The following is a 14,515-nucleotide window of genomic DNA, read 5'->3' as shown; positions in this document are numbered from 1 at the left end:
CCGTCTGTGAGTGTAATAGTCTCCCGCTGTTGAACCCAAGGGAATTCACTGACTGCAGAGGGGAAGGGAGAGAAAGAGAGAGAGAGAGAGAGAGAGAGAGAGAGAGAGAGAGAGAGAGGCATAGATAGAGAGAGATAGAGGAAGCAAGAGAGAAGGGGGGGGCACGGAAGGAGGTGGGTGCGATCGCAGCAGAGAAAACGATAGAGAGATACAGAGAGAGAGAGAGAGGCATAGATAGAGAGAGATAGAGGGAGCAAGAGAGAAGGGGGTGCACAGGAGGAGGTGGGTGCGATCGCAGCAGAGAAGACGATAGAGAGATACACAGAGAGAGAGAGAGAGAGAGAGAGAGAGAGAGAGAGAGAGAGCGAGACAAGAGAGAGCAGAAACAGAGGTGGCATGAAAAGAAAGATGACTTCAGTCCTTTCCTCTCGGTGCTCAGCTTGTAGCGCTCCACTCCAGGCAAATGTGGCTCGTGACATTAAATAAGATTCAGCGTCATGACTGAGTGTATGAATGGAGAGCATAAGTATATCATAGTAATGTGCTGCTGTACAGTAGCTCAGCTCGGAAAACTACTTACAGTGTGTCCGTGCAAGCCTGTGCAATGCTTCCTTACACTGCCTGCACTTATGTACTGTATATTGTCGCTGGGGTGTAAAAATCTTTTAAAGGGTCAGTTGAATCAAATTACCACGCAATATTTCCTCACTTACTTCTACTTGTATGTAGCCATGCAAATACTTATTTCAGGTTCCCAGTCAGCCTTCACCTGAGCACAATGGAGGAGAATGGGATTTCATTTTTGAATATTACATTTAAACGAAAAATATTTGTAAGTTTTGCTTTTGCTACAGAACCAACTTTAGCATCAACAGCTGTTTAAATACCAGTCTAGAAGAAACGCTGCGAGTTCAGCATCAAACTTCATTCCTTTTTACTCACCGAGAGCTGTCTCCAGCTTCTTTTTCTATCACTTCTCTTCTTCTATGGAAGTTGGCATGCTAACCAGCTAGCTTCGGCCCTTTCCAATACAGAGTCACTGTAGCGTCCAGTCTGCCCTGAAGAAGCAGCGCTGCTCAGAGGGTGTATCATGACCTCCTGTGTTGTGAGCGCAACAAAGGCTTGAAGCTCTTGGCGAGACTGTAAACAGCTGTTACTGCTAACGTTGGCTAATGTAGCAATAGGAAAACTGACAAATAGCTCTTTTAAAATAAAGCTACAGGAATATGTCTTTCAAGAATAATGTCTCTTTTGTACTATGTAATCCTCAGACCTCATTGTGAACAGTTTTCATTGAAACTATTTTCTTCTAAAAAATGTATCATTGAGTTTTTCAGCACTACAAACAAATTGCATTAAATTCTATTGAGCTGGGCTAGATACTGGCTACATACTGAAAGAGTTAAGTGATGAAATATTTCTTTTGTAATTTCTCTGATCTTACCCTTTCACTCACTTTCTTATTGAGTTGAAGGATTTCAATCTTCCATTTTGGTTCAAAAATTTCCAGAACCCCTTTTGCAACTTTTACAAAATCAAAAGTGATCTTCGCAAACCTGTATGGGAGCTGCATCAGAGAATAAACAATGAATAAAATATCATAAATAAGCCCCTGCACACGGTCAGCTCTTTCACTTTCTTTATTGGATAGCTGCATTTGAGAAATGACTGAATCAGTTGTTTCAGCAGGTATTCCAAAATATGTTTACGTTCAAGTGACAAAGCTCTCTTTTATAGATCATACTAACTATAATGGGAACAAAAGAGATTGGTCATTTCAGAGCCACGAAGTCCACGTAGGGAGGAGGTCAGGGAGGTTAGATGGGACAAGAAAAGATTCACACAGGAGACCGCTGTTTGCTTCCTGTTTTCCACCGCCAGTCAATGTTGTTTCTTTTAACCGTGTTCCCTAACCATAACCACGTGTTTACTATTGTAACCATGACAATGAACGTCCCCTAACCTTATCGAAGTAGTAATTTTAACCCAATCCATAATTCATATGGAATTTGGATATGAAAACTGAGACTCATTTTCCAACAGTTTTGGATTGGGGCGTCAGATCAGAAAAGGCTGTTGTGTGTCATTCTGAAGGGCAGTTTGTCATATGGAAAGTGACATAGCACATACTGTTTTATAATGGGTGACAAATTAGAGAAAAAAAAAAAAGAAATAACTGAGTTCAGACACATAATAGATGCGGAAGCTTCTGTACAGAGCATGTGGGTTCACCGAATGACTTGATGAATATGAAAATGGCGTGAATCAATTGCGACTGTTTGGCCTTTGCAGTCACCCGATCTCAACCGACATAAACGCCTATGGACAGCGTTCTCCACATCTATCATCAAAACACCAAATGGGAGAATATTTTTTAGAAGATATTTTTCCCTCCAGTAGAGTTTGGAGAGAAGGAGCATTGAAGCTGTTCTGAAGGTTTTTGGTGGAACAGAACCTTAAAAAAAAAATGCTTTTTTATGTTGTTTTTTTTTTCCTTTGTCACCCATCAGTTCATACATACTTCAAAAGAATAATAACCAATCCATGGGACCAAGCTTTTAATTTTTAAAAGGGGGAACATAGAGAACAGACACCTTGGAAGAGGCAGAGAAAGAAAGAAAATGTGAGGGAAAGTTTTAGAAAGCCTATCAGATATACAGTACTTGAAACTCTAAGGTAGTAAATCTATAAAATAGGGCTATTTTTCATAGTTTCTGACAGTTTTAGATTGGGTGACATGAGTTTTTCAAACGACATTGATGGTACAGTGCACACACATCTGCACAGTCTACTGTACATCCATCATGCACCTATGCTTGCGTGCACGAAGATGTAGTGCCGGCTGTTTGGTGTTTACCCAGCTTTTTAGCTTGACATATACCTTTATGATGTAAATTTATAGCACACATTAGGGAGAGGATGATATATCTAGACGGTATTTGCCTTTTTATACGGGATATCAGATAGTTATGCTGCTGCTTAAATGATGGTCCCTCCCTGACCTCAGCTCCACAAAAACACTCTGAAAAACATCCAGCAAAATTTCACTCTTGAACATTGATTGCTTCAATTATTCTGTTTTGTGTTTTCCGAATAATTTCTCCATTTAAAGGCCTAATATATTCCAGACTCTGGCCTACCATTGAATCTGAGTAATGGGTCAACTGATCTTAGGGATCAGCTATGAGTTTTATGGTTAGGAAATGATTTTTACTGTTCTGTAATGCTCTAAGTGATGTTTCAGAGGCTTTTCCACCGTGACAAGAATAAAATTTACATAGAAATACTGAGCAGTGATGAATTCAGTTTGAATACATCACAGTAAGTAGCATCAAATGGTTGTGATTAAGGAATAAAAGAGGACTTTTCCTCAAAGTACAATAGCTAGGTAGGTTACATAAGTGTCGGTTTGTCTTACAACTGACACCGACCGGAGCTGATTCTTCACCTATTTACTGTATTTACTGTAACATCAGTACCTGGTGTTATCCTCTGCGTGGTATGTATTTATAGTGTGTGTAGGTGTGTGCTGCGCCCCTCTGTGCTCGCATTTAAAAAATGATTAGGGTCCCGGGGTCGTTGATGAAGCTTCCAGGAGATCTCCAGCAACACGATAAAAGGTTTCTTTTCTCTATAATTTAATTGATGTGATATTAAAATTAATCAGAATGAATGAGGCCGGAAATTGTAATCATAATTTGCACGTTTGTGATGTCAAGAGAAATCTGCTAGACACTCCACATTTCAGCCACTTGTACGTCTGCGTCTGAGTACCATCATATACTACAATGCCCTGCCTGTAAATGTCGCCTCTCATGTCAAGTGGGTCACCAAATGGCCACAGTTCCTCGAATGTCGGCGGCCATGACAGTTAGGCCCATGTGGAGTGACCCTAATTGGTCAGTTAGCCCACGAGGGGCGCCCCTGACGATGTCTGAAGCCTTTCCCGCCACTCAGCGTAGCACGCAGAACAAACCGCCACTGTCCAGCCTCTATTGTTTAACTGTCTGTGTTTGTGCTGCTATTGTTGGGAGCAGATATTCCCCTCCCCCTCCTCCTCTCCCTCATCTTCCTCATTTTCCCTCTTCCTTCGCCTTGCTCGTCCATTGATCTCCATTGTCTTGATTGGGAGTGACAAACCGCGGGGGCCATCCGAAAGGTTGCGTTCATTAGTGGGCGTTCGTCTCTACAAGACATACACACATTCCCACACATGATGGGAGAAGAGTAGGGAGTGTACATGGCCCCACACACATACACACACATACACACAAATTGGCACACACTTAAGGACACACACATATTCCCAAGTCATCCCTGGAGAAAAGAAACATGCCTAGATACAGCGAAGAAAGTGTTCCAGTACAGTGACACACTCTTCCAGTAAAGGGGAGACTAATCTTGCACACGCAGACACACACACACACACACACACACACACACACAGTATACACACTCTACTCCAAACTTTGGCCATTATTATTTTTGCTTCTCAACTTGGCTTTGTCTCTCTGTGCTATTTCCAGGGAGACACACAAACATATGCACACTCCCATACACTTCCCCCTCATAACATACACACACACACACACACGCGAACGCACACACAAAATCTCCAAAAACACTCCTTTGTCCTTTTATGTCATGTTGCTGAGCAGTCAGAGAAACAGGGAGGAGAAGAAAGGAAGAAGGTCTGCCTGAAACAAAACAACAAAACATCCAGTAGAACATCCAGTCTCATGTAACTCGGCAACAATTACACGACAAGACGACAGAACACGTTTATTTGGGATTTCAAATGGAGGCAGCCAGACAGGAGCGTTGACATGATACCAAAGAAACTGGCATCAGTAGCACCTGCAAGTAGCACAGTTTGCAGTAGGAGGGTAACGGGATATCAGGTTTCTAATTATTTTCTAATTGTGCATGGAAGAAAAGATGAATTCTTAAAACACTGCGCGCTTGACTGACTTCTGATCACGTCTGCACTGACAGCAGCCTTGAAGAGGGGCTGATTGAAATGATGAAAGCTGCTCTTGTAAACAGAGCAAAACACGATGTGCCAATGCGTCTAAAGGTAAAAAGTGTTTGTGCCTTTTTCTGAATGTCTACACGCCAAGGTGGGTCAAATAGCCCGGCATTGTAGCCTCCTCTCAGCTGCATCGCGCTGCCTCCCTGATCTCCTTCAGCAAGAGCTCTGTGTCTCTCCCAGGCCTTTGTAGTCTCGAACACAGTGGATTGTACAAATAGGAATAACAGCGCACACTTTGGACAGTCTCTCCTCAAGGGCATTCATGGTGTTGCGCTTGTTTGCAGTCACGAAAAGTGATGCAAGTAGCTGTGGGGAGAGTGGGGGGGCCCACTCTCTGACTTCAACATACCTGCTTGTTGGATTGTTTTGTTTTGGAAAAAAGAAATTACAAACATTTGTTGGACACAGCCCCCTCACTTTCAACATTGCAAAGGTGTGAGGGGTAGGAGGTTTCAGATCTGCTTGGATGATTTGACAAGAGTTGTTGTTTGAAGCCGCTGCTGATACTGACAGCTTATTCCATATGTACAAAAATCTGTCTTGAAAAGATCTCCAGTTTAAATGATACGCCGGTTTCATCTTATTGTACAGATGTTTTACATCTGTGGATTTGTTGGTCGATAACGAGAAGCCGTACAGAAAACCAGCGATATGTTTGAAGACGGCGTGGTGATAAGGGAGCCTTTCCCAACATGCGTCCATGACAAGTTTATTATTTCAAAATGTTCACAATTTTTTAAAATGAGTTGAAGGCGCTCACCATTTACCACAGTGTCCTTCGCTGGAATCTTTTTTTACCTAATTCCCCACCTCTTTCTTTCTCTCTCTCCTTATTTCCTGTCATCTCTATATTATCAATTAATAAACCCTAACCCAAAACAACACTTATAACAATTCCACTCATTACACGTCTATTCAAATACTTGATGAGATATCGTTGTCAGACTTTTATTTTTTTAATTCTCAAATTGTTTCTCTAAAAAGAGGCTGCGTGCACTCTTTCCCTTACTGACGGAGAATCTGGGAACCATCCATTATCTCAAAGCAGTGTTTGTGTACTGCCAGTGCTGCCAAAACCCTCTGAAAAACATAGCTGTATTTATTTATTCTACAAGCTCATCTTGGATATTGGACAGTTTATGTGTTGTGCTTCACTAGCTGTTGATTTTGGCTAACATCATCCATTAGCTGCGTAACCTCGCCCCCTCTCAATTTTGTGACCCCTTTTGATTGAAAGCCCTGTTTTTTGTTTGTGCTACAGGATGACATTTCAGTTGTGTTCAGCGGTTTTTCCAGGAGAAACCTGCTGTCTGTTTGTGTTTGGCGGTTGGACCTTGAAAGCAACAGAGAGAGGGAGAGAGAGAGAGAGAGAGAGAGAGAGGGAGGGACGTGCAGGTGCCTGTTTGTGTCCGTGCATGTGTGTATGTGTGTGTGCGTGTGTGTGGGTGCCGATGAACGACAAGGGCGACTCCATTTCTTAGGTCAAGCTTCGGGTCACCTCGGTTGCCCTGGTAACCCTGTTCTGGCTGGGTTGCTTGGCAACAATCCTCTTTTGTTCCAAATGATTTAATTTGAAGCATATCTTCCCTCGTCACCCTTGGCTCACTGGCTCAGCCCTCTCTCTCTCTCTCTCTCTCTCTCTCTCCCTCCATCCATCTCTCCCTCTTGTTCACTCTCTTCCTTCATCCCCCTCAGCCTCTCTCTTTTGCTGAAGCTTTAGGACTATTCCCCTTTTTCTAATCTTGGCCTTTCCCAGGCCATCGAGAGCCCTATCCTTCTTGTGCCTGGTGTATAAGTCCCTGGTGTTATCGGGAGGTTTTACGAGCGGATAGGTGTGTGTGAGTGTGAGTGTGTATGTGTGTCGTGGTGTGTTTGTGCGGTTTAAAGGTGGCGACTTTGCTTGCGTCTGTCTCTCATCTCATGTACTGACGGCTGTGGCTCAGGAGATAGAGCGGGGCAACCCCCCTGTCAGGGGGTCGGCGGTTCGATCCCCGGCTCCTCCAGTCTGCATGTTGAAGTGTGTTTGGGCAATAGAGGGCATGTGTCGTGTGTGTGTGTGTGTGTGTGAGTGTGTGACTTGTTGTGTAAAGTGCTTTGAGTGGTCGATAAGACTAGAGAAGCTTTATGTAAGTGCTTTGTTTACTTCCTGTTACGTGTGTGTGCCTGTGTGTTTTTACCATCTTGGTAAAAACAATATCACAGTGTCTGCACTGTCACCATATTTTTTACAATAAATAGGTACTTTGTGACCAAAAGGATGTGTACACTTTCTTCTCGTATGTAATTGTTGAATATATCATTCCAAAACCATGGTCAGTGATCTGCTGCTGTAGTGGTCTCCGCTCCCCTGGGAAGACGTTCCATAAGATTTTGGAGCCCGGCAGCAAGGATTTGTTCCCATTCAGCCTCTGGAGCATTGGAGAGGTCGGAGCACTGATGTCAGACACTAAGTGAAGTCCAAGAACCTGACCTTAACTTTGTGCATGAGCTCAAACAGGAAAATGCCCATTTCAAACTGTTGCAACATTTGGAAGCACACTATGTTCTCAAGTTTTATTGTATGCTGCAGCATAAAGATTTCATTAGAGCAAAGAACAAACCAAAAATATACAGGGAGTGTATACACAGAGTATCATGATATGGCAAATTATGCAACATGACATAAAAAAATGATCAAACTGATGATCGGTACAGTGAGCTGTGTTCTACTCTTATGTTTTACATCAAACAAAACTCTTTACATGTGTCGAACTAAAACTTCAATAATGAATTGTTAGTTTTTAATCACAGTTTGTTCAGAGTCATTAATCTAGACAACGGAATTTGGTGAAACAGAAATGCCATAATATGATTACACTGAAAGACAAACTATGACATGAATTTTTCTCCCAGTGTGCACATTCATTTCATGCTCATAAAAGTGTATGTGTGTGTGTGCGTGTGTGTGTGTGTGTGTGTGTGTGTGTGTGTGTGTGTGTGCGTGCGTGTGTGCGTGTGTGTGTGTGTGTGTGTGTGTGTTTGATTGCAACACACTCGTATTTTCCCAGAGCAGATCAGAAACTTCTTCCAGCTGTCTTGTTATTGCTGTTTTGAAAGATGGGTGTTGTCTGTACAGAGAGGGTGAGAGAGAGAGAAAGAGAGAGAGAGAGGAGCGAGCTAAGGAGGGAGAGAACAGGTTCTGAGGCTCCCCCATAACGGGTCCAGTGATCTTAGTCAAAAGGGCAGACTTCTGGTAATTGACTACTCATTTCTTTAAGTGGCCTATTGGCAGGGGCAGTCAGTGCATTTGCCAAGGCATTAAAGATTTCACTCTCTTTATCTTCTGGTGTGTGTGTGTGTGTGTGTGTGCGCGCACGTCCGCTCACAGATGGACAGATGAAGCTGGGTTTCGCTTTTTTTCTTATCAAATCATGATTTGTGGTGGTTGAGTTTTTTTTTTTTTTTTTTGGAACTGTGCATGCTGGTACAGCAAAGAGCTCCTCTCTTAAATCAAAAAACACCCCACCGTCTCTGTCTCTCCGTCTGTCTGTGTCCAATCGGTTCATTTTTTAAAGACGTTTAGCTGGCACAGCTGTGAGAAAATGAACAATATTACCAAAGCAGTTTAAAGTGCATTACAATACAAGGAGGGCATCAAACAGAGATGATTACAGAGGTAATTATGCTGTAACGAACAGGAGCTGACTCATGCTTTTCATTATGATAAGTGACTGAATAAAGCGTGTCTGATATTAAAGTAGAAGGTTAAGATCTTTCAGGTGTCACATTTCATATGTGTTCATTTGAATTTTGAGTCACTGGAATCATCCCCATCCGTAACGGTCATGAAGCGACACCTTCCTAATGGGATTTGAAAAAAAAAAAAGGAAGACAAAATCCAGAGCTTTCTGCGCAACAGTGCTGTCTAAAGTTCATTTAAAGTTAATTGTGAGGCTGCAGCAGTCTTACTCAGCCAAATGACGTTGGCGTCTTTGTCCTGACAGTTAGGGGCTTGTTTATTGCTGGTGTTTTGTCCAGCAACAAAGCCCTCTACAACACAGGGCTGCAATATCAGGAAATAATGCAGAACAACTCTATCACCAAAAAAGAACTCTGCAAAAAACCCAGGTTGGCATGGCAACTACAGTATGGTTAAGGTTAGTTAAAGATCATGTTTATAGCAAATAAACTATAGTTAAGGATTGTGGTTACAGTCTGCGATGGGACATTACATTCGGACGTGCTACTCACTCATCCACCACCCCAACCCTTCACACCCAGACTTGCCCCCTCACAATGTGCACACAGCCTCACTGGAACTAAATGTTGGCATAAATTGTGAGGTGCACAGTCGTCCAGTATGAATGTCATTTCTAAAGGACGCTCGAACTTTCTTACTTGATGTAGTGGTGCAAGTGTGTGACGTTGGTAGCAAATGTGCAGTTTAAAAACCTAATTGACATGTAGTGAATTCAAGCCTTTTGTGGGTCCAGTGCCCTGGAGCAGTCACCCCTCTTGCCTTGTGGGTAATCCAGCCTTGTACATACGACTAGGTTGTATTGGGATGTATCGCTTCGCTGCAGATCACCAAGGGAACAGTGTCCAAGGAAACAGAGAGAGGGAATTTCATGCTGAAACGACCGTAACTTTGAAAGATACCAACTTGATTTGACTAATTGCTGACTGTTTGACTGTTAATCAGTATTAACCGGCTGAATTGAAGAATGAGAATGGTAGATTAACCCCACATTAGTTACTGTAAAGTCACCTTAGAAAGAGAGGACTGCAGGCCTGTATGGAGAGAAGGAACGAATGATTACAGAGACCGCTAACTCTCAGCATGCTTATACTGAGAATGAAAAAAATCCGGGCTTATCCTTTAACTCTTATCAGCTTCCACTGTTGCTCTTTCTCTCCACCTCACCACTTCTGCCAGAATCCCCTCATTCGGATTTTTTTCCCCCTATCTTTCCATCCCTCTGTCTCCTTTTTGACTTTCTGTCTTTCTATTCTGCTCTACTTCCCTCCATCGCGCTCTCATTGTTTTTTCTGCTTTTCCAGTCTTTTTGTCCCCTTTCTAAGTCACCCTGTCATCTCTCCTCATTGCTCTCATCTATCTATATATGCTTATTTCTGCCATGTCCTTCACTCACCTCACTTCACTCCTCTTTCATTCTCTTTCCCTTGTTTTTCCCCTGTGCTTTTCTTTCTCTCTCTCTCTCTCTCTCTCCTCTCTCTCTCTTTCACCACCCCAACTCTGTCTGTCTTTTCCTTCCTGGCAAATCATTATTCTTTTTCTTTTGTCAGCAGTGATGCTGCTGCCCTTTTCTGCAAGCTGAACCCCTCACTGCCCCCCCCCCCCATCTCTCACCCGGCACTCTTTTCTTTCTCATAGCGCTGTTCCAGTGGCAGGGTGGGGCGGCCGGCTTGGCGCCTCATTGCTGCTGCAGACACACTGCTGGGCTGTGATGGTGGTCGTGGTTTGTGTTTGTGTGTGTGTGTGTGTGTGTTTGTGTGTGTGTGGGGGGGGTCTAGCTGGAGGAGAGAGATCGTCTGAGCTTTGAGTTAACTATGTTTGACAGGCAGCAGAGGAAGGGTGGGGTGGCAGGGTCGCTGCTGCTGGAGGTGGTTGGAGGAGGTACTCGATGGGAGAGGGTGGGGTCTGTGCCGGGCTCCCAGAATCCCCCACAAACCCTCAGCCCTGAGAAAAAAGGCGGGCTGAGGAAAACATAAGGGCTAAGGAGTTTGTTTGTGCTAAGATGGCAGGCGGGTGCTTAAATTCCCAAATACCTCAGCCCAATCCCCCACCCCTTCTCACCTTCAGAGAACCACCTTCCCTCATTTCCCCACCCACCCACACGCCTCAGAGATTATAAGAAATTTGTTCGGTGCCCCAAGATGACAACGACAGGACAAGAGAATGAGAATTGAAACAACCGTACTCAGTTAAAGGCTGCGGAGCCGCGAAAATCAGGCGGAAAACAAAGCCTTTCGCTACACCCGCTTTGCTCCCTACTTCACAAGCTGGAGAAGTGTTTGTCTGGCAGTGAAAGGGGGGGGGGGCTGTAACTTGAAAAAAAAAAAAAAACACCCAAAAAGACATGTTTTACATTGCAGCTGTTTTGAGTTTTTTTCATTCACTGGGCAAATTCTCAAAAATCTGGTTTGAATTTGCATGTTTTGATTGAGAAAGGCGGACAAGGAAGGGGAGTAACGGATGAAGAGAAGGATGAAAAAAGAGCAAGAGAGTGGGGGAGAAGGGAGCCCGTAGAGGGTAGAGGTGGGCAGAAGGGCACGTACACACAGACATGTATATACTCATAGACACACACACAGACACACACACACACACACACACACACACACACACACACACACACGCTTACCCAGGGGGATGGGTGGTAGCCGGGGACAGCTGGGCATAGATGGATGGTGTGGGGGAGGTTGCTCTGTGTGTGTGTGTGTGTGTGTGTGTGTGTTCGTCTTTCTGAATGTGTCCTCTGTACGCTTTGTGAAAAAGTGTGTGCATTCGCACCCTGTTTGCTTTATGTGTACAACTGTATATAATGTATTTTTAAGCACATTCTTATGTATTTATGTCACTCTGTGAGCGTAGGTGTTATTTGTGCTTGACGAATGTGTGTTTTTTCCTTTCTGTATGTTTTATGAGGGTGTGTGTCTGTGTGTGTGTGTGTGTGTGTGTGTGTGTGTGTATGATTCAGGGGGTTCTTGTCAGCATGCTTGCAGTGTGTGCGAGCGGATGCCTCTGTGTGTGTGTAATGGCCTGTGTCATACCACGCCATATCAAACCGCACACTGCTGGCTGAGTTTCCCATCAAACGTGTACAGCATCAGCAGCACCATGACACATGGCTCTGTCTGTCACACACCGCAGCACTGCTCTGTGTGCAGCTACAATCGAATGTAGACACACACACACATACCAGCGCACATGCCAACACACACATCCGCTCGGCCTCAACCGCATGCAGATAAATACCATCTCATAAATCACACTGATACACACACACACACACACACACACACACACACACACACACACACACACACACACACACACACACACACACACACACACACATACACATACACATACGTCGTCCCACGCACAAACAGATAAAGTCCTCCCTTGGAAAAACAAATACAACTGCATCTGAGCGCAAACAAATGCACACAGGCATCGCTAATAAGCTTCTTGAGACTCGCGCACACACAAAGACACATGCACATACACATGAACGTGCGGATAGTAATCTCGTCATACACACAACACACTTAGCCCAGACCTACATGCAGAAGGTGCACACACACTTCCATTACAGTAAATAAAGTTCATTAACCTACACTAATTAGCAGCAACACTGTAAAGCCTCCCTGGGAGAAACAACAAAAAAAAAAAAAAAGAGGGAAAGAAGGAATTAAGGATGGGGAGAGGTAAACGACTTTATCGGAAATAGAGGAGGAGGAGGGGGGAGGAGGCTCGACAGAAGGGCAGAGAGGTGAGGGAGGACGAGAGGAAACCAAGGAGGACAATGGGGCAGATGGAGAGGAGGAGTGGGGGAAAAGATGGAGGGAGACAGATGGAGGAGGAAGGAGGAGAGGGGGTGAACATGGAGATGGCCAAGGTGGTTTGAATTTTTCACTGTCTGCTCGTTTTAGGCAGAAATCAACAGGAAGCTGCATTTTATTAAAGGAATATTCCAATGTTTTGAGAACCATGTTTTTTTTTTTTTTCTTCTTCTTCTTCTTCTTGACAGTGAGATCAGATCGATATCGGTCTCATGTCTGCGTGGAGTCAGAATTTGGTTAGCCTAGCTTAGTATAAAGACTGCAGGCACCTATCAACACCCCCAAATCTGTCTTATATACAAAGCGTATCTTTAACCGATACATGAACAGAAATGTTAAACTTGGGCACCACGGCACCACACCGGGTATATATGGATCTTCTCTTCTTCTCTCTCACAAAGAAAGCCTACTTTCAAATTCAAAAAGTGTTGAACTACTCCTTTTTTCTCATCTCCGGCGAGCCCTCGAGCTCCTCGCACTTCCTCTCTTCTCTCATTGGCGTCTTCTCTCCCCTCCCTCCCGTTTCTTTACACACACGCACTGTTTCCCACCTTGTTTTATCACCCACCCTCCTATTCATACCCATATCCATCCATCTTTCCTCCTCCTCTCCCTCCCTCCCTCCCTCCCTTCCCTTGATATCCCAGTCAGCCTTCCTACCTCTGGGTACTCTCACCTTGTTGCCAGCTAGGGAAAGTGTAAATTGTGTTGCTTTAAATACCAGTGTCTTCCTTGAGCTTACAGCTTGAGGAAGGGGTGGGGGTGAGGTCGGTGGTGGTGGTGGTGGTGGTGGTGGGGGGTGTTATGGAGGAGTGGAAGAGAGGAAGAGAAGAAAGAGGAGCGAGCCACAGTGTTTAACTTAATGTCTGCTAAGGATAGATAGGTCTCTCCTTTCATTTTTGCAGCTTGGGTGTTTATCCTGACTTAACCGTTTAAACTCAAGCTGAACTTAATTTCCCCCCTTTAACTTTGCTCTTAAGTAGCTTCAAAGGTAAGAAGAACAGCTGTATCTGTATCTGAGGCTTAAAGGGGTCAAATGCTGCTGGCGAGTGACTTAGTTTGTGTTTGTATGAACCGGTTTGGACCGGCGGATGGGCTGGGCGCGGCACACTGTAATTTATCGACTGCAAAAACTTTTTACTATCTTATTTCAAATATATCTTAACTCTCTGGCACCCATCTTAATGCCCACCGCAGTTAACCCCACCCATCCGACCACGTAATCACCGGTTAAGTCGATTTGAAATATTGCCAAAAGATTGACTTATTATCCTGGTGCAGTTAAACTGTAACCACCCAGTGCTCCAGCTAAATCGACTTATTTGTGATTAATAGGTAGTGCTAACGAGGTTGCTGCCATGCTCATACGCTGTATAACATAAAGTGAATCTGCATTAGCTTTAGATTTAAGATGCACAGTGCCATTTAATTATCTTTAAAACATTTCAGACCTTATGCTCAGTTAGCGTGAGGCTGACCTTTATTTATTTGCTTGGATTAATTGATACAGTTTGAAAAGGTTTACTTACTTGTAGCGCTTTTCAATTTTAGATTCCAAAGTTTAAAGGGACTCCGAATAATTCAGGCTGAATTTCTACGAAATGCGTATAATATGATGCCTAATTTATCAGCAATATCTCCATTTGATATTATGCTGAAGCCATATAAAGAAAGAAAACCTGACAGCGTGGGTTTGAATATTTTACTCAGTGTAAACATTATACAAATTTAATAAAACAATGGGACAAGCAGATAGAGAATAATAGATGTGATATTATGCAGTAAAATTGAAAGTAAATTCTACATACTTCAAAGGTGCAAAGGAAGAAGAACAGTAGGAAAAGCCTGGTCTGACATTCAGTCCACTAATGATTAGAAAGTAGAAACTGTAGGATGTGTTGTGTAAAGGATTCT

At 43.6% G+C, this 14,515-nt stretch overlaps 1 protein-coding gene across 4 annotated transcripts in view; it reads left to right on the top strand.

The window, feature by feature from the left end:
• The window catches only part of cadm3 (cell adhesion molecule 3), an 89,923-nt gene that overhangs the window by 20,975 nt on the left and 54,433 nt on the right, over positions 1 to 14,515 (top strand). The window lies entirely within an intron of this gene.

Source organism: Seriola dumerili, unplaced genomic scaffold, assembly GCF_002260705.1.
Source record: "Seriola dumerili isolate Sdu_G_001 unplaced genomic scaffold, Sdu_1.0 BDQW01002429.1, whole genome shotgun sequence".
Lineage (NCBI taxonomy): Eukaryota > Metazoa > Chordata > Actinopteri > Carangiformes > Carangidae > Seriola > Seriola dumerili.
This window is presented reverse-complemented; position numbering and strand designations above follow the sequence as displayed.